Source organism: Pseudophryne corroboree, chromosome 1, assembly GCF_028390025.1.
Source record: "Pseudophryne corroboree isolate aPseCor3 chromosome 1, aPseCor3.hap2, whole genome shotgun sequence".
Lineage (NCBI taxonomy): Eukaryota > Metazoa > Chordata > Amphibia > Anura > Myobatrachidae > Pseudophryne > Pseudophryne corroboree.
This window is the reverse complement of record NC_086444.1, coordinates 109,450,164-109,474,506: the sequence shown is the minus strand read 5'-3', so window position 1 is coordinate 109,474,506 and position 24,343 is coordinate 109,450,164. Positions and strand designations below refer to the sequence as shown.

Genomic DNA, 24,343 nt, shown 5'->3' with positions numbered 1-24,343 from the left:
AACCCAACGCGTTTCGTCCGTTAAGGACTTCATCAGGGGTATGGGTCTTCGCTGGTGTTAGTCAAATGGAGAAGAGGAGGAAAGAACAAGAGAGCAAAAAAAAGAATCAATACAAATCATCATGATATACAGATATATATTCAAGTAACGTTTTCATTGTTTATAAAAGAAAACCTTTTTTCATTATTTCATTAATTATTACATCACAATTTTTCATAGAGAATGAATATTTAAATTCTTTAGTAGACATTGGAAAAAGAAGATACTCTCCAATAATCAATTCGGGCTTTTTTTTTTTTTTTTTTTGTCCTAATTGCCTTATTTCAAAAGAAAATAACAACTTACTGTGCAAATATAACTGCTCTGAGTGGATTATTTCTTCTTTATAATACGGTAGTTTATTCTCTGTAATTCTAAGAATAAAATATATATATTGTTTTAAATGGTACTGAAAGGTTGAATATAGAATTACATCTAATTAAAATGGATCACTCACTTGGCTGTCTCTGGAGATAATCTTCATTAGAGATCAACTACTCCTATATTATGGTCAGTCAATGTTCAATATGTCTAAATAAGAAATTCAACAGTATTAGGGGCCAAATGCCTCAAGGAATTTAGAATCTTATTGGAATATGTAGCCATACTCACTTTCCAATACAAATTCACCTGCTCACTGATGGTCTAATCTTGACCAGATGAATTAGTCTAAGAAATTAATTGAAGATAATTAAGGGTGTCCAAAGCACTTAATAGGCATATTTACAAACTGAACTTTGTTATAACTTACTTAAAGTTCAGCACGATGATAACAAGTTGGGCTAAAAAGCTCCTTAAAATCCAATAAGGTGCATCTTCTAACTAGAATCAAAAGTGAATTAAATTAAGGACCTAATTAGTGACCAATATAGCACTTAATATAGAGTCTTAATTGTTACTTACAATAAAAATTCTTTAGAGTTCGACAACAAGTAGGTTCTGAGCTCCACAGTGGCCGTAAGATATAACTTCCAACTAGAACTAAATAAATTATATTATACTAAAAGCATAATTTGATATTAACCTATTAAAGAGCATCAGAAGTACTTACATTAAGAGATTCAGGACCTGTGTTGCTGCCTCCTTTCCTGTATGGCAAGTGATTTGGAAGAGATTTCTGAGGCCTATTTATGTATTGTATGTTTTTTTCGCTGTATATATGTTTTGTCAATAACTAATAATGTAAAGGTATTGGGAAAAGAATGTCTTACTCTCTTTATACTTACTCCAATTGGTTTTATAATGGATCTTAATAAATAGGGACAATAAATGTAATGTTCATGTTCATGTTATGATCAATCTTTAACATATATTAGAAGGCAATAGATATGGCCCCATTCCCGATGTGTAAAATATATTGGTGCTGTAGGACTTTAATGTGACAATGTGGTCACAAAGAAAAGACGTGCGCTTCACCGCTTCAATGGTTGGAGCGCACGGGACAATCCGGAAGTGACGTTGTGCGTTCCACTGTCGCTATGGGAGGAGCGCACCGAAGATTCGGCCAATGCGCAGGTCCGGAAGTGCAGACGTGCGCTCCACCGCTACTATGGAGCGCACGGGACAACTCGGAAGTGACGCTGTGCGTTCCACCGCTGTTATGGGTGGAACGCACGGCGGTACATAAGGAGAACTTGTTTATCTTCGTTCAATTTTCTCTCTGGGCTTAATTAAATAAGAAATGGGGGTAATCAGTAAAAATGCTAAGTGAGGCTGCCCCGATCCGAATTAATACAGAGGGTAGTAATTATACAGCAAACCGTGGAAATAATTGAAGTGAAAGGCGGAAGTAGTATTTAATTATGCCATATTATCATTAGCCTTTCAGACACAAACATCTGTAGAATAAATTTGACCCATATATATAGGCATCAGGCCTTATACTAGTTTAATATTGGTAAAATGTCATATAATTGACTCATCAGATCTAACCTATCAGCAGAGGGAGGAAGTGATGTAAACTCCCTAGGGGTATAAATAGGCCTCAGAAATCTCTTCCAAATCACTTGCCATACAGGAAAGGAGGCAGCAACACAGGTCCTGAATCTCTTAATGTAAGTACTTCTGATGCTCTTTAATAGGTTAATATCAAATTATGCTTTTAGTATAATATAATTTATTTAGTTCTAGTTGGAAGTTATATCTTACCGGCCACTGTGGAGCTCAGAACCTACTTGTTGTCGAACTCTAAAGAATTTTTATTGTAAGTAACAATTAAGACTCTATATTAAGTGCTATTATTGGTCACTAATTAGGTCCTTAATTTAATTCACTTTTGATTCTAGTTAGAAGATGCACCTTATTGGATTTTAAGGAGCTTTTTAGCCCAACTTGTTATCATCGTGCTGAACTTTAAGTAAGTTATAACAAAGTTCAGTTTGTAAATATGCCTATTAAGTGCTTTGGACACCCTTAATTATCTTCAATTAATTTCTTAGACTAATTCATCTGGTCAAGATTAGACCATCAGTGAGCAGGTGAATTTGTATTGGAAAGTGAGTATGGCTACATATTCCAATAAGATTCTAAATTCCTTGAGGCATTTGGCCCCTAATACTGTTGAATTTCTTATTTAGACATATTGAACATTGACTGACCATAATATAGGAGTAGTTGATCTCTAATGAAGATTATCTCCAGAGACAGCCAAGTGAGTGATCCATTTTAATTAGATGTAATTCTATATTCAACCTTTCAGTACCATTTAAAACAATATATATATTTTATTCTTAGAATTACAGAGAATAAACTACCGTATTATAAAGAAGAAATAATCCACTCAGAGCAGTTATATTTGCACAGTAAGTTGTTATTTTCTTTTGAAATAAGGCAATTAGGACAAAAAAAATAAAATAAAAATAAAAAGCCCGAATTGATTATTGGAGAGTATCTTCTTTTTCCAATGTCTACTAAAGAATTTAAATATTCATTCTCTATGAAAAATTGTGATGTAATAATTAATGAAATAATGAAAAAAGGTTTTCTTTTATAAACAATGAAAACGTTACTTGAATATATATCTGTATATCATGATGATTTGTATTGATTCTTTTTTTTGCTCTCTTGTTCTTTTCTCCTCTTCTCCATTTGACTAACACCAGCGAAGACCCATACCCCTGATGAAGTCCTTAACGGACGAAACGCGTTGGGTTTTATGAAATATTGTTTTATGAATTCACTGTATGAATTACTATATTGATGTATTATTACACAATATTTTAGATATTTTTAATAAATTAAATTGTGTAATTTAGGTCAAGCTGGTTTTGGATTTTATTTGAACAAATTGTTACTGAGCGCCCTCTGAGTATTGTATTTGTATATATATATATATATATATATATATATATTATATACTGGTGGTCAGCAAAATTCTGCACTGTCCTCCTACTATATACTGCGCACAACTAAAATGCAGCCCAGGTATGGATGGATAGTATACTTGACGACACAGAGGTAGAGCAGTGGACTACTGTACCGTACTGCTATATATACACTGGTGGTCAGCAAAATTCTGCACTGTCCTCATACTATATACTGCGCACAACTAAAATGCAGCACAGGTATGGATGGATAGTATACTTGACGACACAGAGGTAGAGCAGTGGACTACTGTACCGTACTGCTATATATATACTGGTGGTCAGCAAAATTCTGCACTGTCCTCCTACTATATACTGCACACAACTAAAATGCAGCACAGGTATGGATGGATAGTATACTTGACGACACAGAGGTAGAGCAGTGGACTACTGTACCGTACTGCTATATATATACTGGTGGTCAGCAAAATTCTGCACTGTCCTCCTACTATATACTGCGCACAACTAAAATGCAGCGCAGGTATGGATGGATAGTATACTTGACGACACAGAGGTAGAGCAGTGGACTACTGTACCGTACTGCTATATATATACTGGTGGTCAGTAAAATTCTGCACTGCCCTCCTACTATATACTGCGCAAAACTAAAATGCAGCACAGGTATGTATGGATGGATAGTATACTTGATGACACAGAGGTAGAGCAGTGGACTACTGTACCGTACTGCTATATATATACTGGTGGTCAGCAAAATTCTGCACTGTCCTCCTAATATATACTGCGCACAACTAAAATGCAACACAGGTATGGATGGATAGTATACTTGACTACACAGAGGTAGAGCAGTGGACTACTGTACCGTACTGCTATATATATACTGGTGGTCAGCAAAATTCTGCACTGTCCTCCTACTATATACTGCACACAACTAAAATGCAGCACAGGTATGGATGGATAGTATACTTGACAACACAGAGGTAGAGCAGTGGACTACTGTACCGTACTGCTATATATATACTGGTGGTCAGCAAAATTCTGCACTGTCCTCCTACTATATACTGTGCACAACTAAAATGCAGCACAGGTATGGATGGATAGTATACTTGACGACACAGATGTAGAGCAGTGGACTACTGTACCGTACTGCTATATATATACTGGTGGTCAGCAAAATTCTGCACTGTCCTCCTACTATATACTGCGCACAAATAAAATGCAGCACAGGTATGGATGGATAGTATACTTGACGACACTGTGGTAGAGCAGTGGTCTACTGTACCGTACTGCTATATATATACTGGTGGTCAGCAAAATTCTGCACTGTCCTCATATTATATACTGCGCACAACTAAAATGCAGTACAGGTATGGATGGATAGTATATTTGACGACACAGAGGTAGAGCAGTGGACTACTGTACCGTACTGCTATATATATACTGGTGGTCAGCAAAATTCTGCACTGTCCTCCTACTATATACTGCGCACAACTAAATGCAGCCCAGGTATGGATGGATAGTATACTTGACGACACAGAGATAGAGCAGTGGACTACTGTACAGTACTGCTATATATACACTGGTGGTCAGCAAAATTCTGCACTGTCCTCATACTATATACTGCGCACAACTAAAATGCAGCACAGGTATGGATGGATAGTATACTTGACGACACAGAGGTAGAGCAGTGGACTACTGTACCGTACTGCTATATATATACTGGTGGTCAGCAAAATTCTGCACTGTCCTCCTACTATATACTGCGCACAACTAAAATGCAGCACAGGTATGGATGGATAGTATACTTGACGACACAGAGGTAGAGCAGTGGACTACTGTACCGTACTGCTATATATATACTGGGGGTCAGTAAAATTCTGCACTGCCCTCCTACTATATACTGCACAAAACTAAAATGCAGCACAGGTATGTATGGATGGATAGTATACTTGATGACACAGAGGTAGAGCAGTGGACTACTGTACCGTACTGCTATATATATACTGGTGGTCAGCAAAATTCTGCACTGTCCTCCTAATATATACTGCGCACAACTAAAATGCAACACAGGTATGGATGGATAGTATACTTGACTACACAGAGGTAGAGCAGTGGACTACTGTACCGTACTGCTATATATATACTGGTGGTCAGCAAAATTCTGCACTGTCCTCCTACTATATACTGCACACAACTAAAATGCAGCACAGGTATGGATGGATAGTATACTTGACAACACAGAGGTAGAGCAGTGGACTACTGTACCGTACTGCTATATATATACTGGTGGTCAGCAAAATTCTGCACTGTCCTCCTACTATATACTGTGCACAACTAAAATGCAGCACAGGTATGGATGGATAGTATACTTGATGACACAGATGTAGAGCAGTGGACTACTGTACCGTACTGCTATATATATACTGGTGGTCAGCAAAATTCTGCACTGTCCTCCTACTATATACTGCGCACAACTAAAATGCAGCACAGGTATGGATGGATAGTATACTTGACGACACAGAGGTAGAGCAGCGGACTACTGTACCGTACTGCTATATATATACTGGTGGTCAGCAAAATTCTGCACTGTCCTCCTACTATATACTGCGCACAGCTAAAATGCAGCACAGGTATGGATGGATAGTATACTTGACAACACAGAGGTAGAGCAGTGGACTACTGTACCGTACTGCTATATATATACTGGTGGTCAGCAAAATTCTGCACTGTCCTCCTACTATATACTGCGCACAGCTAAAATGCAGCACAGGTATGGATGGATAGTATACTTGACAACACAGAGGTAGAGCAGTGGACTACTGTACCGTACTGCTATATATATACTGGTGGTCAGCAAAATTCTGCACTGTCCTCCTACTATATACTGCGCACAAATAAAATGCAGCACAGGTATGGATGGATAGTATACTTGACGACACTGTGGTAGAGCAGTGGTCTACTGTACCGTACTGCTATATATATACTGGTGGTCAGCAAAATTCTGCACTGTCCTCATATTATATACTGCGCACAACTAAAATGCAGTACAGGTATGGATGGATAGTATACTTGACGACACAGAGGTAGAGCAGTGGACTACTGTACCGTACTGCTATATATATACTGGTGGTCAGCAAAATTCTGCACTGTCCTCCTACTATATACTGCGCACAACTAAAATGCAGCACAGGTATGGATGGATAGTATACTTGACGACACAGAGGTAGAGCAGTGGACTACTGTACCGTACTGCTATATATATACTGGTGGTCAGCAAAATTCTGCACTGTCCTCATATTATATACTGCGCACAACTAAAATGCAGCACAGGTATGGATGGATAGTATATTTGACGACACAGAGGTAGAGCAGTGGACTACTGCACCGTACTGCTACATATATACTGGTGGTCAGCAAAATTCTGCACTATCCTCCTTCTAGAGTATATACTGCTCACAACTAAAATGCAGCACAGGAATGGATGGATAGTATACTTAACGACACAGAGGTAGAGCAGTGGACTACTGTACCGTACTGCTATATATATACTGGTAGTCAGGAAAATTCTGCACTGTCCTCCCACTATACTGCACACAACTAAAATGCAGCACAGGTATGGATGGATAGTATACTTGACGACACAGAGGTAGAGCAGTGGACTACTGTACCGTACTGTAATATACATACTGGTGGTCAGCAAAATTCTGCACTGTCCTCCTACTATATACTGCGCACAACTAAAATGCAGCACAGGTATGGATGGATAGTATACTTGACGACACAGAGGTAGAGCAGTGGACTACTGTACCATACTGCTATATATATATACTGGTGGTCAGCAAAATTCTGCACTGTCCTCCTACTATATACTGCGCACAACTAAAATGCAGCACAGGTATGGATGGATAGTATACTATACGACACATAAGTAGAGCAATGGATTACTGTACCGTACTGCTATATATAAATTGGTGGTCACAGCAAAATTCTGCACTGTCCTCCTACTATATACTACAATGCAGCACAGATATGGAGCATTTTTCAGGCAGAGAACGTAGATATTTGCAGCACACTGAGCACAGATATTTGCAGCACACTGAGTACAGATATTTGCAGCACACTGAACACAGAAACTGAGAGAACGCCGCCACGTCCTCTCGCTATCATCTCCAATGCACGAGTGAAAATGGTGGCGACGTGCGGCTCTTTATATTAGAGATGAGCGAGTTCGGTTTCTCGGAAACCGAACCCCCCCGAACTTCACCCTTTTTACACGGGTCCGAGGCAGGTTCGAACCTTCCCGCCTTGCTCGGCTAACCCGAGCGTGCCCGAACGTCATCATCCCGCTGTCGGATTCTCGCGAGATTCGGATTCTATATAAACAGCCGCGCGTCGCCGCCATTTTCACTCGTGCATTTGAGATGATAGGGAGAGAACGTTATTGTTGAACTTGATTGCTTTATTGCTTAATTGTGGGGAGGACTGGGGAGCAGCTGTTAGGAGGAGTACAGTGCAGAGTTTTGCTGATAAGTGACCACCAGTTTTTATCCGTTGTCTGCCTGAAAAAAACGCTCCATACCATATCTGTGCTCAGTGTGCTGCATAATATATCTGTGCTCACACTGCTTAATTGTGGGGACTGGGGAGCAGCTGTATTATATAGCAGGAGTACAGTGCAGAGTTTTGCTGACAGTGACCACCAGTATACGTTTTCTGCCTGTAAAACACTCCATATCTGTGCTCAGTGTGCTGCTTTATTGTGGGGACTGGGGACCACCAGTATAATTAATATTATATAGGAGGAGTACAGTGCAGAGTTTTGCTGACCAGTGACCACCAGTATACTATATATAGCAGTACGGTACGGAAGGCCACTGCTGTACCTACCTCTGTGTCGTCATTCATTAAGTATACTATCCATCTACATTCTATACCTGTGGTGCATTTTAGTTTTGCAGTTTGCTGACACAGTGACCACCAGTATACTATATATAGCAGTACGGTAGGCCACTGCTGTACCTACCTCTGTGTCGTCATCCATTAAGTATACTATCCATCTACATTCTATACCTGTGGTGCATTTTAGTTTTGCAGTTTGCTGACACAGTGACCACCAGTATACTATATATAGCAGTACGGTAGGCCACTGCTGTACCTACCTCTGTGTCGTCATTCATTAAGTATACTATCCATCTACATTCTATACCTGTGGTGCATTTTAGTTTTGCAGTTTGCTGACACAGTGACCACCAGTATACTATATATAGCAGTACGGTAGGCCACTGCTGTACCTACCTCTGTGTCGTCATTCATTAAGTATACTATCCATCTACATTCTATACCTGTGGTGCATTTTAGTTTTGCAGTTTGCTGACACAGTGACCACCAGTATACTATATATAGCAGTACGGTAGGCCACTGCTGTACTTACCTCTGTGTCGTCATTCATTAAGTATACTATCCATCTACATTTTATACCTGTGGTGCATTTTAGTTTTGCAGTTTGCTGACACAGTGACCACCAGTATACTACATATAGCAGTACGGTAGGCCACTGCTGTACCTACCTCTGTGTCGTCATTCATTAAGTATACTATCCATCTACATTCTATACCTGTGGTGCATTTTAGTTTTGCAGTTTGCTGACACAGTGACCACCAGTATACTATATATAGCAGTACGGTAGGCCACTGCTGTACCTACCTCTGTGTCGCCATTCATTAAGTATACTATCCATCTACATTCTATACCTGTGGTGCATTTTAGTATTGCAGTTTGCTGACACAGTGACCACCAGTATACTATATATAGCAGTATGGTAGGCCACTGCTGTACCTACCTCTGTGTCGTCATTCATTAAGTATACTATCCATCTACATTCTATACCTGTGGTGCATTTTAGTTTTGCAGTTTGCTGACACAGTGACCACCAGTATACTATATATAACAGTACGGTAGGCCACTGCTGTACCTACCTCTGTGTCGTCATTACGTATACTATCCATCTACATTCTATACCTGTGGTGCGCCTCTTTTTTCTTTGCATCATGTGCTGTTTGGGGACAATTTTTTTGAAGTGCCATCCTGTCTTGACACTGCAGTGCCACTCCTAGATGGGCCAGGTGTTTGTGTCGGCCACTTGTGTCGCTTAGTTTAGTCACACAGCGACCTTGGTGCGCCTCTTTTTTTCTTTGCATCATGTGCTGTTTGGGGACAATTTTTTTGAAGTGCCATCCTGTCTTGACACTGCAGTACCACTCCTAGATGGGCCAGGTGTTTGTGTCGGCCACTTGTGTCGCTTAGCTTAGTCACACAGCGACCTTGGTGCGCCTCTTTTTTTCTTTGAATCATGTGCTGTTTGGGGACAATTTTTTTGAAGTGCCATCCTGTCTTGATTGACACTGCAGTGCCACTCCTAGATGGGCCAGGTGTTTGTGTCGGCCACTTGTGTCGCTTAGCTTAGTCACACAGCGACCTTGGTGCACCTCTTTTTTTCTTTGCATCATGTGCTGTTTGGGGACAATTTTTTTGAAGTGCCATCCTGCCTGACACTGCAGTGCCACTCCTACATGGGCCAGGTGTTTGTGTCGGCCACTTGTGTCGCTTAGCTTAGCCATCCAGCGACCTCGGTGCAAATTGTAGGACTAAAAATAATATTGTGAGGTGTGAGGTGTTCAGAGTAGACTGGAAATGAGTGGAAATTATGGTAATTGAGGTTAATAATACTATGGGATCAAAATGACCCCCAAATTCTATGATTTAAGCTGTTTTTTATGGTTTTTTGAAAAAACACCCGAATCCAAAACACACCCGAATCCGACAAAAAAATTTCGGTGAGGTTTTGCCAAAACGCGTCCGAATCCAAAACACGGCCGCGGAACCGAATCCAAAACCAAAACACAAAACCCGAAAAATGTCCGGTGCACATCACTACTTTATATAGAATACGAATCTCGCGAGAATCCGACAGTGGGATGATGATGTTTGGGAGCGCTTGGGTTAACCGAGCAAGACGGGAAGATCTGAGTCTGCCTCGGACCGGTGTAAAATAGGTGAAATTCGGGGGGTTTGGATCCCGAGGAACCGAACCCGCTCATCACTAATATATATATCTCCTATATAATAGCCCAGATCTGTGACTTTGTGACTCATTTGCTAACGCTGGGCGGAGTCACAACACTGGGCGGAGTTAGTCAAATGAGTCACAGATCTGGGCAAATCTATAGGAGCAGAAGCAGATGGTATGGGCATGGCACAGGCAGGGGTGCATACCTCCCAGCTTTCTTCAGGCAGAAGGAGGGACACACAGGCGGCGAAAAGGGGGTGTGGCTAATGAAATGGGGCGTGGCTTCACGTGAGGCCCTCCATTTTTGTCAGTGAGGGGGCATGCCCAGCGCTTTGTGCCCTGCTGGCATGCCCCCAGGGGCGGATTATGAGTCCGGGGGGCCCAGGGCACTTGAAAAAGGGGGGCCCTATCTTATTGCTGTGCCTGCTCTGGGTTTGGGGGCGTGGCTTAATCGTGGCCCGAGTGGCCACGCCCCCTTATGCAAATTCTGGATATATATTTTTTTTAATGGGATTTTGGCCCCTCAGCTAGGGGTAAATCCAGAGGGGGTGGTCGCTCCCCCCTACACACCCGCACAGGCAGAAGAAAGCAGGGAGGCTGCTGCCTCCCTGCACCACCACAGACCTAATAATAGAATGGGTGATTGAGATCTGCGCTTGTAGATATAGAGGCAGCCTATGTGGTACAATGAGCCTTCACCAAAACTCCAATTTGAGACAAAAAACAGAGAAATACCCACACCTGGCGCCACCATACATCAATAGCAAATGAAATAGCTTACATTTGATCTAAACCGATTGGAATTGATAACCTCTTTTGTAGTTTATTAGTGGAATACAGAGGTCCACTTTTCTCACAGAGGTAATATATCTGTAGGACTAAAATAAAACAACATAGTGCAGCCAATTTCTTAAGGTGAAATAGAAACAATGGCCCTCATTCCGAGTTGTTCGCTCGGTATTTTTCATCGCATCGCAATGAAAATCCGCTTAGTACGCATGCGCAATGTTCGCACTGCGACTGCGCCAAGTAACTTTGCTATGTAGAAAGTAATTTTACTCACGGCTTTTTCATCGCTCCGGCGATCGTAATGTGATTGACAGGAAATGGGTGTTACTGGGCGGAAACACGGCGTTTCAGGGGCGTGTGGCTGAAAACGCTACCGTTTCCGGAAAAAACGCAGGAGTGGCCGGAGAAACGGTGGGAGTGCCTGGGCGAACGCTGGGTGTGTTTGTGACGTCAACCAGGAACGACAAGCACTGAACTGATCGCACAGGCAGAGTAAGTCTGAAGCTACTCTGAAACTGCTAAGTAGTTAGTAATCGCAATATTGCGAATACATCGGTCGCAATTTTAAGAAGCTAAGATTCACTCCCAGTAGGCGGCGGCTTAGCGTGTGTAACTCTGCTAAATTCGCCTTGCGACCGATCAACTCGGAATGAGGGCCAATGTTTTATTGGTTCAACTCACATAATTTATGAGTCACTCATGCATGTCATCCACCAATAAGCGTGGATCCTTAATCCCCACAGATGTCCTGATGAACTGGGGACTCAAAGGAAAAAATATAGCCATCTGGACCCCGCACAGGTGACCCAATACAGCTGGCTCTGTTAGTGAGGAGGTGTTCCAGGACCCCAATTGGGTGATATGCTTTTAATTCTATGTTTTATGTAAGTGTGTTTTTGTCTGAATAAATCGTCCTGTTTGGTGAAATAGTATTGCACTATATTTTTTCCTTTGAGTCCCCAGTTCATCAGGACATCTGTGGGGATTAAGGATCCACGCTTATTGGTGGATGACATGCATGAGTGACTCATAAATTATGTGAGTTGAACCAATAAAACATTGTTTCTATTTCACCTTAAGAAATTGGCTGCACTATGTTGTTTTATTTTAGTCCTACAGATATATTACCTCTGTGAGAAAAGTGGACCTCTGTATTCCACTAATAAACTACAAAAGAGGTTATCAATTCCAATCGGTTTAGATCAAATGTAAGCTATTTCATTTGCTATTGATGTATGGTGGCGCCAGGTGTGGGTATACCACCATAGACCTGCCAACACGCAGCAGAGTGTGCTGACTGTAGCACAATGCTGCTGCTGTTGCTGGCAGGATGGGGGAGCTACAGAGCTGGGACAGAGCTACTCCAGCAGGGGAGGCCCCTAAAACTGTGGGGCCCACGGTACGTACCCCCTGCCCCCCCCTTAATCCGGCTCTGCTGCCAGAACCCCCCCTTAATCCGTAACCCCTGATGCCCCCTCTCCTCCTGTCTCCACTAAATAGACGCTGTGCGCATCTATTCACCGCTGCTCTGCTAGGCAGAACAGCGAGTTCAGGAGCTTCCCAACTGCCCCCCCCCCCCCCCAGCGGGGGACACTGTGGCCCACGGGTGGGACAGCGGGACAGACCCCAAAAAATGGGACTGTGGGGAGGTATGGGGGTGTGTGAGGGGGTATGCCGTACAGACAGACGGGCACCGGCTCACTGTGTGCTTGACCCTCCACATCAGCAAACTCAGCAGGGGCTCTCTGGTGTGGAGGAACGTCACTTTCTGGCACACTCCACACTTCTTAGCTGCAGTTTTGTGGGGCATCTGCCGCTGTGCAGGTTCCGTACTGCCTCTGTTATCTCCAGTCCCGGCAACCCCACCGCAGCGCTGCCGCCCGCAGTGAGGTGCGCCCAGCTCCTTCACACACTTTAGCCGGCGGATGGCGCTGCAGAAGTCCGCGCTGTTTGCAGGCTCCGACCCCCTCCTCCCTCCAGCCGCAGCGTCTCCTGGGAGCTAACCAGTCACTCCCAGTCTCCCCTTTCCACAGTCCCGGCAGCCGCGAGGTCCGCGCCGCGTGCATGCTATGACCCCCTCCTCCCTCCAGCCGCAGCGTCTCCTGGGGGCTAACCAGTCACTCCCAGTCTCCCCTTACCACAGTCCCGGCAGCTGTGCGAGGTTCGCGGTGTGTGACTGAGGAGGGGGGGAGGGATGCGGACGGGCAGAGGAAGCAGGACTCCAGCCTGAGAGAGTCAGCCATGCCAAGTCTCCACCAGCAGCAGATCCCAACAGGTTGGAGTGGAACATCAGCAGCCAGCAGCAGTGACTCCGGTAAGACACATCTGTCTGTAACCGCTGTTTTGTCCCTAGTACCAATCTCTCCCATGCCCTGTGTTTTGTCATGTCCCTGTCAACCCTGGCCTTGCCCTGTCACCCTTATCCTGGCCGTTTCACCCGTATCCTGGCCCTTTCACCCTTATCCTGGCCCTGTCACCCTTATGCTGGCCCTGTCACCCCTGTCCTGGTCCTGCCGCCCCTACCCTGGCCATGTCACCCCTATCCTGTCCCTATCATTTCTGTCCTGGTCCTGTCCCTGTTCTGACCCTGTCACCACTGTTCTGACCCTGTCACCCCTGTCCTGGCCCTGTTACTGCATACCCTCCAACTACCTTTTTGGCAGGTACAGTACCCGCAGTGCCTCCAGACCCCTCCCCAATGCACCACACCTCCGTACCTTCCCCTCCCCCACACACTGTGCCTCCAGACCCCCTCCACCACCTGCGGCTTCCACTTTCCCGCCCCTCCACCACCCACAGCACCTCCAGGCCCCTCCATCATCCACCCCCCATATATGTCCCCCCCACACCTGCCCCTCCTCCACCCGCAGCATCTGCAGACACCCTCCTCAATTCGTTTCCCCCCCCCTCCCCCACCCACGGTACCCCCACACCTTCCCCTCCACCATCTGCAGCGCCTCGAGACCCCCTTCCCCATCCGCAACACCACCTGTACCTGCTCCTCCGCCCCCATGGTGCCTCCAGACCCCCTACCACACCCCCTGCACCCCCGCCCCTTCCCATCCCACAGCACCTCCGGAACCCTTCACCCATCCGCAACATCCCCGCACCTGCCCCTCTACCACCCGTGGCACCCCTGCCCCTCCCCCACCTGCAGGGCCTCTGGACCCCTCCCCCATCTGCAGCCCCCACTCCTCTGCCCCTCCCCCATCCGCAGCACCACCCGACCCTTCCCCATCTGGGCCCCCCCCGCGCTTCCGCCCCCCCTCCACCCGCAGCATCTACAGACACCCTCCCCCATCCGCAGTCCCCCCCGCACCCGCTACATTCTGTACATCATGCCCTGCAGGTGCTGTTCACGCCGTCGCAAGGGGCTGCGCCTCCTTCACCATCGCACGCCCTTTCATTGTGCAATATTTAACCACTAACAAAGGAATGCAGGTAATACTCCATATAATACAAATATTGAACCCCAGAAAAGCATGCAAGGGTTAAGGGGGCATAGCCCCTTGCGACAGTGTGAAGAGCGCCCATAGGGCGCGATGAAGCACCTAGTATATATATATATATATATATATACACTGTATATTTATTAGTGAAGTGCACCGGAAATTTTTCGGGTTTTGTGTTTTGGTTTTGGATTCGGTTCCACGGCAGTGTTTTGGATTCGGACGCGTTTTGGCAAAACCTCCCTGAAATTTTTTTGTTGGATTCGGGTGTTTTTTTTTTTTTTTACAAAAACCTCTCAAAAACAGCTTAAATCATAGAATGTGGGGGTCATTTTGATCCCATAGTATTATTAACCTCAATAATCATAATTTCCACTCATTTCCAGTCTATTCTGAACACCTCACAATATTATTTTTAGTCCTTAAATTTGCACCGAGGTCGCTGGATGGCTAAGCTAAGCGACCCAAATGGCTGAGGCAAACACCTGGCCCATCTAGGAGTGGCACTGCAGTGTCAGACATGATGGCAGATTTAAAAAATAGTCCCCAAACAGCACAAGATGCAAAGAAAAAAAGAGGTGCAATGAGGTAGCTGTGTGACTAAGCTAAGCGACCCAAGTGGCCGACACAAACACCTGGCCCATCTAGGAGTGGCACTGCAGTGTCAGACAGGATGGCAGATTTAAAAATAGTCCCCAAACAGCACATGATGCAAAGAAAAAAAGAGGTGCACCAAGGTCGCTGGATGGCTAAGCTAAGCGACCCAAGTGGCCGACACAAACACCTGGCCCATCTAGGAGTGGCACTGCAGTGTCAGACAGGATGGCAGATTTAAAAAATAGTCCCCAAACAGCACATGATGCAAAGAAAAAAAGAGGTGCAATGAGGTAGCTGTGTGACTAAGCTAAGCAACCCAAGTGGCCGACACAAACACCTGGCCCATCTAGGAGTGGCACTGCAGTGTCAGACAGGATGGCAGATTTAAAAAATAGTCCCCAAAACAGCACATGATGCAAAGAAAAAGAGGTGCACCAAGGTCGCTGGATGGCTAAGCTAAGTGACCAAAGTGGCCGACACAAACACCTGACCGATCTAGGAGTGGCACTGCAGTGTCAGACAGGATGGCAGATTTAAAAAATAGTCCCCAAACAGCACATGATGCAAAGAAAAAAAGAGGCGCAATGAGGTAGCTGTGTGACTAAGCTAAGCGACCCAAGTGGCCGACACAAACACCTGGCCCATCTAAGAGTGGCACTGCAGTGTCAGACAGGATGGCAGATTTAAAAAATAGTCCCCAAACAGCACATGATGCAAAGAAAAAAAGAGGTGCAATGAGGTAGCTGTGTGACTAAGCTAAGCGACCCAAGTGGCCGACACAAACACCTGGCCCATCTAGGAGTGGCACTGCAGTGTCAGACAGGATGGCAAATTTAAAAAATAGTCCCCAAACAGCACATGATGCAAAGAAAAAAAGAGGCGCAATGAGGTAGCTGTGTGACTAAGCTAAGCAACCCAAGTGGCTGACACAAACACCTGGCCCATCTAGGAGTGGCACTGCAGTGTCAGACAGGATGGCAGATTTAAAAAATAGTCCCCAAACCGCACATGATGCAAAGAAAAAAAGAGGCGCAATGAGGTAGCTGTGTGACTAAGCTAAGCGACCCAAGTGGCCGACACAAACACCTGGCCCATCTAGGAGTGGCACTGCAGTGTCAGACAGGATGGCAAATTTAAAAAATAGTCCCCAAACAGCACATGATGCAAAGAAAAAAAGAGGCGCAATGAGGTAGCTGTGTGACTAAGCTAAGCAACCCAAGTGGCTGACACAAACACCTGGCCCATCTAGGAGTGGCACTGCAGTGTCAGACAGGATGGCAGATTTAAAAAATAGTCCCCAAACAGCACATGATGCAAAGAAAAAAAGAGGTGCAATGAGGTAGCTGTGTGACTAAGCTAAGCGACCCAAGTGGCCGACACAAACACCTGGCCCATCTAGGAGTGGCACTGCAGTGTCAGACAGGATGGCAAATTTAAAAAATAGTCCCCAAACAGCACATGATGCAAAGAAAAAAAGAGGCGCAATGAGGTAGCTGTGTGACTAAGCTAAGCAACCCAAGTGGCTGACACAAACACCTGGCCCATCTAGGAGTGGCACTGCAGTGTCAGACAGGATGGCAGATTTAAAAAATAGTCCCCAAACCGCACATGATGCAAAGAAAAAAAGAGGCGCAATGAGGTAGCTGTGTGACTAAGCTAAGCAACCCAAGTGGCCGACACAAACACCTGGCCCATCTAGGAGTGGCACTGCAGTGTCAGACAGGATGGCAGATTTAAAAAATAGTCCCCAAACAGCACATGATGCAAAGAAAAAAAAAGGTGCAATGAGGTAGCTGTGTGACTAAGCTAAGCGACCCAAGTGGCCGACACAAACACCTGGCCCATCTAGGAGTGGCACTGCAGTGTTAGACAGGATGGCAGATTTAAAAAATAGTCCCCAAACAGCACATGATGCAAAGAAAAAAAGAGGTGCAATGAGGTAGCTGTGTGACTAAGCTAAGCAACCCAAGTGGCCGACACAAACACCTGGCCCATCTAGGAGTGGCACTGCAGTGTCAGACAGGATGGCAGATTTAAAAAATAGTCCCCAAAACAGCACATGATGCAAAGAAAAAGAGGTGCACCAAGGTCGCTGGATGGCTAAGCTAAGTGACCAAAGTGGCCGACACAAACACCTGACCGATCTAGGAGTGGCACTGCAGTGTCAGACAGGATGGCAGATTTAAAAAATAGTCCCCAAACAGCACATGATGCAAAGAAAAAAAGAGGCGCAATGAGGTAGCTGTGTGACTAAGCTAAGCGACCCAAGTGGCCGACACAAACACCTGGCCCATCTAAGAGTGGCACTGCAGTGTCAGACAGGATGGCAGATTTAAAAAATAGTCCCCAAACAGCACATGATGCAAAGAAAAAAAGAGGTGCAATGAGGTAGCTGTGTGACTAAGCTAAGCGACCCAAGTGGCCGACACAAACACCTGGCCCATCTAGGAGTGGCACTGCAGTGTCAGACAGGATGGCAGATTTAAAAAATAGTCCCCAAACAGCACATGATGCAAAGAAAAAAAGAGGCGCAATGAGGTAGCTGTGTGACTAAGCTAAGCAACCCAAGTGGCTGACACAAACACCTGGCCCATCTAGGAGTGGCACTGCAGTGTCAGACAGGATGGCAGATTTAAAAAATAGTCCCCAAACCGCACATGATGCAAAGAAAAAAAGAGGCGCAATGAGGTAGCTGTGTGACTAAGCTAAGCAACCCAAGTGGCCGACACAAACACCTGGCCCATCTAGGAGTGGCACTGCAGTGTCAGACAGGATGGCAGATTTAAAAAATAGTCCCCAAACAGCACATGATGCAAAGAAAAAAAAAGGTGCAATGAGGTAGCTGTGTGACTAAGCTAAGCGTCCCAAGTGGCCGACACAAACACCTGGCCCATCTAGGAGTGGCACTGCAGTGTTAGACAGGATGGCAGATTTAAAAAATAGTCCCCAAACAGCACATGATGCAAAGAAAAAAAGAGGTGCAATGAGGTAGCTGTGTGGCTAAGCTAAGCGACCCAAGTGGCCGACACAAAAACCTGGCCCATCTAGGAGTGGCACTGCAGTGTCAGACAGGATGGCAGATTTAAAAAATAGTCCCCAAACAGCACATGATGCAAAGAAAAAAAGAGGTGCAATGAGGTAGCTGTGTGGCTAAGCTAAGCGACCCAAGTGGCCGACACAAACACCTGCCCATCTAGGAGTGGCACTGCAGTTTTCTAGCGAGAGGATGAGTGCTTCCATCCTCATGTGAATCTGAACCACTAGCCATGAACATAGGCCAGGGCCTCAGCCGTTCCTTGCCACTCCATGTCGTAAATGGCATATTGGCAAGTTTACGCTTCTTATCAGACGCTTTTAATTTGATTTTTGGGTCATTTTACTGAACTTTTGTAGTATACTTGACGACACAGAGGTAGAGCAATGGACTACTGTACCGTACTGCTATATATATACTGGTGGTCACAGCAACATTCTGCACTGTCCCCTCCTACTATATACTGCGCCCAACTAAAATGCAGCACAGGTATGGATGCATAGTATACTTGACGACACAGAGGTAGAGCAGTGGACTACTGTACCGTACTGCTATATATATATATATATATATATATATATATATACTGGTGGTCACAGCAACATTCTGCACAGTCCCCTCCTACTATATACTGCGCACAACTAAAATGCAGCACAGGTATGGATGGATAGTATACTTGACGACACAGAGGTAGAGCAGTGGACTGCTGTACCGTACTGCTATATATATATACTGGTGGTCACAGCAACATTTTGCAGTGTCCCCTCCTACTATATACTGCGCACAACTAAAATGCAGCACAGGTATGGATGCATAGTATACTTGACGACACAGAGGTAGAGCAGTGGACTACTGTACCGTACTGCTATATATATACTGGTGGTCACAGCAACATTCTGCACTGTCCCCTCTTACTATATACTGCGCACAACTAAAATGCAGCACAGGTATGGATGCATAGTATACTTGACGACACAACAGAGGTAGAGCAGTGGACTACTGTACCGTACTGCTATATATATATACTGGTGGTCACAGCAACATTCTGCACTGTCCTCCTACTATATACTACAATGCAGCACAGATATGGAGCAATTTTCAGGCAGAGAACGTAGATATTTTCAGCACACTGAGCACAGATATTTGCAAGCACACTGAGCACAGATATTTGCAGCACACTGAGCACAGAAACTGAGAGAACGCAGCCACGTCCTCTCGCTATCATCTCCAAAGCACGAGTGAAAATGGCGGCGACGCGCGGCTCCTTATATAGAATACGAATCTCGTGAGAATCCGATAGCGGGATGATGACGTTCCGGCGCGCTCGGGTTTAACCGAGCAAGACGGGAAGATCCGAGTTTGCCTCAGAACCGTGTAAAATAGGTGAAGTTCGGGGGGGTTCAGATCCCGAGGAGCCGAACCCGCTAATCACTAATATATATATATAGAGGTCCTGGTTCCTCTCTAAATGCTGCTAATGATGCTACTGCTGTCTTGACTGTTCATTGTCTGGCGTGTACCTTGAGAAAGGTCCTGGCGTAGGACCGAAACGTTGGTGAGCCCTCTCTGTATATTTTTACTTTCCTGTGACATGAAGTTACATGTATAATGATGCAATCCACCTCAGCCCACCTAGTGGCCACCTGCATCTCCCCTCCGAGAGGTGGGGGGGGGGGCTGTTTGTAGGTTAGCGGCCGCTGAGCTGAAGTTTTGCCTAGGGTGCAGAGAGATCTTGCACCGGCCCTGGGTATTCCCACTTGGTTGATGGGTCCACACCACCAACCGAGTGGGACTATAACTTGTGGTGAGTGAAGCGGGCCCACAAGGGGACTCGCTGCCGGGATTCCGACAGATGGGATTCCGCTGTCGCTGTAGTGATAGGCGGCATCTCGTCTGCCGGTCAAACCTATGTATTCCATATTACTGTACCTGTTGTATACTGTATTGTCATCATTCTGGTGTTTTTTGTTAACAACATTTATACACAATGCTTCCTTTATTTTAAGAAAAGTTTTCTGCTTTTGACAGTTTAGCTATGAATAGATTTTGGCTGCAATTGAAGTATTTTCCTCAGCAAGACAGCAGTGTTTATGTTCCGTGCAGATCTACATTCTGACAATTCTTCCATGGCTTCCTCACTGCTATTTAAAGAATAATATCTGTGTGGTTTTAGCTTAGAGTGTCCCAAAGAGAGGTGCACGACCAACAGAGTGTACTCTAATATTCAGGAGCTTTGTTAATGTTTTATTGTGACTGCCAATATCCATAGGGGCCTATTTATCAAGTCCCACTGCCCACAAATAATGAGGAAACAGACGTTTCTGCATTATTTAAGCAAAAGTGAATATATTTAATGGATGTCACCAGCAGGAGATATTGCAGATATCTCCCACATTAGACACAAAGGGCGGGATGTAATGAAGTCCGAATTCGGTGGCCGTGCAGGATGCTGGCCGAACTTGGACGTTTTTTTTTTAAAGGGGCAATCATTTAGAAGCCTAAACCATGTCTTGTAATGATTGCCCCTTTAAAAAAAAGTCAAAATTTTGCCAGCATCCGGCATGGCCTTCATTACTTCCCACCTAAAGGGTCTAATTCTAATGTTTATACACAAAGGCCCTCATTCCGAGTTGATCGCACGTAGCAACTTTTTGCTGCTCGTGCGATCAACTTGACGCCGTCTATGGGGGAGTGTATTTTAGCATAGCAGGGCTGCGATCACTTGTGCAACCCTGCTATGCTAAAAATTTTTACTGCAAAACAAGACTAGGGTCAGACTTACCCTGTGCGACGGGTCCAGCGACAAAGGTCCCGAGATTGACGTCAGACATCCGCCCTTCAAACACCTGGACACGCCTGCGTTCGGATCTCCATGCCCGGAAAATTGTGATTATCGCCTCGGAACGCCTCCCCGCTGTCAATCTTCTTGCAATCGCGCTAGTGATCACTTTCTTCTCTCTTCCTGTCGTTGCCCAGTGAAGGCTGTCGCTGGGCAATGACACGCGTGCGCATTGCCGGCGTCGCGCATTTCTGACCTGTTCGCACCGCAGCGAAGAACCGCTGCGTGCAAATGGGTCGGAATGACCCCCAATAGCCAATGTTCACGCAATGGAGTGAGTATCGGTAGACTGCATATGTGCTGATACTGCGCATGTGCTGAGATTGCACGGTGCCGCTGAGATTCTGCCTGCAATGAGGATTTCACTGAAAAGTGATTGACAGGAAGTGACCGTTTGGAGGTGTTAACAGGGAGTGGCGGCAAAAATGGAGCCGTGTCGTCATTGCCATTTTCAGGATGTGTATCTGCCTTCAGCTGCGATCATGTACGCAGAGAACATGGCACCAGCGTCGCTGCTGCTGTGCCCAGTCTGCATAGGTATAGGGCAGGGATGGGGAACCTTCGGCCCTCCAGATGTTGCTGAACTACACATACCAGCATGCCCTGCAAAAGTTTTGCAATTAGGTCATGCTAAAACTGTTGCAGGGCATGCTGGGATGCGTAGTTCAACAACAGCTGGAGGGCCAAAGGTTCCTGGTATAGGGCCACACTAGCCGTCAATGTTCCTTGTTATTGCGTATAGGTCGCGAATGTGTACGCGATTACGAGTAAGTGTGTGATGTCTCCGGTGGGTGTCTATTTTCTTTCCTGGGCTGCAGCTTCACTTGCTGAGATTTGCAGTTCCGTAGCCGAGAAAATTACAAATGCATCTGCATACAAACACATACCTCCCACCTTTGTGGATGATTGAAGTGGGACTCAGGTGCGGCGTAGCCTCAGTAATGGGGGCATGGATTCACGGTAATGCCGCGATTGTGAGCTACGCCCCCATTCTCCATCACTATGGGGACATGGCCAGTGCTCTGTGAGCTGCTGGCATGCCCCCAGTCCCTCTGATCTCCGTGAATAGACCTGTGCCGCGAATGACAGGAGCCTCCAAACTGGCACCCCTCCCCCCACCGCAGAACATTGCGGCCCACGGATGGGACAGTGGGGCAGTCCCCAAAAAATGGGACTGTCCAGCAAAAATCAAGACAGTTGGGGGGTATGCAAACATGATCAAGGCAGAAAGATTACAGCATACTGCAGTCCTCATACAGTAGTATCATTTAACCAGCACTAAAAAACAAAAGTTTGCATAGCTTATCTGCATAGAGTAACGCCATCTGAAGTTGACATTTTTTACCCCATTTATCTCTATGGGGCAGCCCGGCCAGAGAAGGATGTAACCCTGGAAACACCCACAAATATTTGCTAACAAATAGTAGGCCCCTTAATGAGACACTTTCTGCACCTATACAGGGGTGGGCCTGATTTTGCAATGTTGATGGAGTTGACTTGAGCTACTGTGCGTGCGCAAACATCCCTAAAAGCTCCTGCGGTGGATGCACTACATTGAGTGTACACAGGATGGCGCTGTTGTGATTGAGTCGCACAGAGTCAGAGATGTCTTAGAAAAGTGCTGGGCATTACTGGGCGGTGGCTAAACAGATGCGTGGAGACTGTCCGTCTCATGGAAGTGCTATGGGTGTGTCGCAAGCATGTGACTGATGTGTTTGTATTCTCAGACGCTCAGTGGTTTCGTTTTCAGGCCATACTGAGATGGCAAATCTGCACCTGCCATAGGGCTGGTGCAGGTTTCAATGGCGCAACCGATGGTGGTGTGATGCACCAGGCGGTATTACAGCGTCTACAGACAATATCAGTGGGGGTCTCAGTCCTTGCACATTCATACACACGGATGTACACCAGGGAAAGACTTTGTAATGGCATTCACATTAAGTTGTATCACTGACACGGCTGTGGCCACCTCTGAACCAGGCCCTGTGTATTGTTTGAGCTTAATGCACATTATGATACACTGTTGCAGATGTTCATTTTACTTTGATCTCCTGGAAGTTACTTCATTTATTTCTACAGTAATTGTGTTTAACACGGTCAAGTCACATTATTATGACCACCTCCTACATCTGACGTCAGCAGCGTGTGGCCCATGAAGTACGTCACGTGTCATGCGCTGGCTTAGTGGGTATATAAGGTGTGCGATAGGCCGTCTGCATACATATCACTCGTTGCTGTCATGGGTAAAAGGGGTGATTTATCCGAGTTGCAAAAAGGGATGATTATCGATTTTCGGGCCAAGTGAGGCAGTATTTCTGACACAGCAGTCTGTGAACTGTGCGCGTGCTGCTGTGGTGAAGGTGTATCGTGACAGGAGAAATGGCACCATTGCAAATAACCGTAGAAACTGTGGAGCACCACATGCCATTGATGCGAGAGGTGAACGTCGGCTACGAAGGTGTGTGAGGGCCGGTGGAAACGCTACAGTGGAGCAGCTCACCGTCAAAATGAACCTGGGTGCTACCAGTCGTGTGTCTAAAATGACAGCTCAGCCCATCTAGCTGCTGTCCATGTTACTCTGTCTATTAGCTGGTGGTCATAATAATGTGACTCGACCGTGTAGTTTACTTTATTAAATTGTGTTTATACCTATATTTCCCTGGACATTGCGATTAATATACCTAATACCTATTATAGCTGTGAAACTCCATATCAGCAATATATTACAGTTTACTCTCTCTCTGGGGTAAATATATTACCCTACGATATGTGGAAGATGCGGTATCAGTACATGTTATGTCATTTGCACTATACCACTTCTCCCCCATGTTTGATGGCTGTGGTGAGGGCACAGTGACAGGGGCACTTGCCCCTGTCCATATCGGTGCTGCTATCTAAAAGATAGCAGGTCGATATGTGCGGGCAATGTATGAACGGTCAGCATCGCCGACCGTTCCGACACCTGCAGCTGTCAATTTCAACAGCAGCAGGAGACAATGCCCATAGACCACAGCAGGGACAGATCTGTACCTGGCTGTAGCGGGTGCCGGCTCTGGAGTGCGCAGGGGAACTCGCGTGAGTAGTGAGATCCCGCCCATGCGCAGAAGAGCCGACCGGGAAAAGGAGAAACAGCGCGTCAGCACTTAGCTGATGCCTCAGGGGTGACATCGCTGGGGGGTGGGGCGGGGGGCAGGCTTTCACTCCCCCGCT

General features: G+C 45.6%; 1 protein-coding gene and 2 long non-coding RNA genes across 3 annotated transcripts in view; 1 reads left to right on the top strand and 2 right to left on the bottom strand.

The window, feature by feature from the left end:
• The window catches only part of ITGA1 (integrin subunit alpha 1), a 334,632-nt gene that overhangs the window by 274,703 nt on the left and 35,586 nt on the right, over positions 1–24,343 (bottom strand). The window lies entirely within an intron of this gene.
• On the bottom strand, positions 346–990 carry LOC134964108 (uncharacterized). The gene is made up of 5 exons (XR_010188236.1): positions 943–990; positions 791–861; positions 652–708; positions 497–570; positions 346–413 (listed from the first exon to the last, which is right to left on the bottom strand). It is a non-coding gene; the product is annotated as an uncharacterized LOC134964108 (long non-coding RNA).
• On the top strand, positions 1,931–2,840 carry LOC134963000 (uncharacterized). Its single transcript, XR_010188134.1, has 6 exons — positions 1,931–2,093; positions 2,164–2,242; positions 2,325–2,395; positions 2,478–2,534; positions 2,616–2,689; positions 2,773–2,840. It is a non-coding gene; the product is annotated as an uncharacterized LOC134963000 (long non-coding RNA).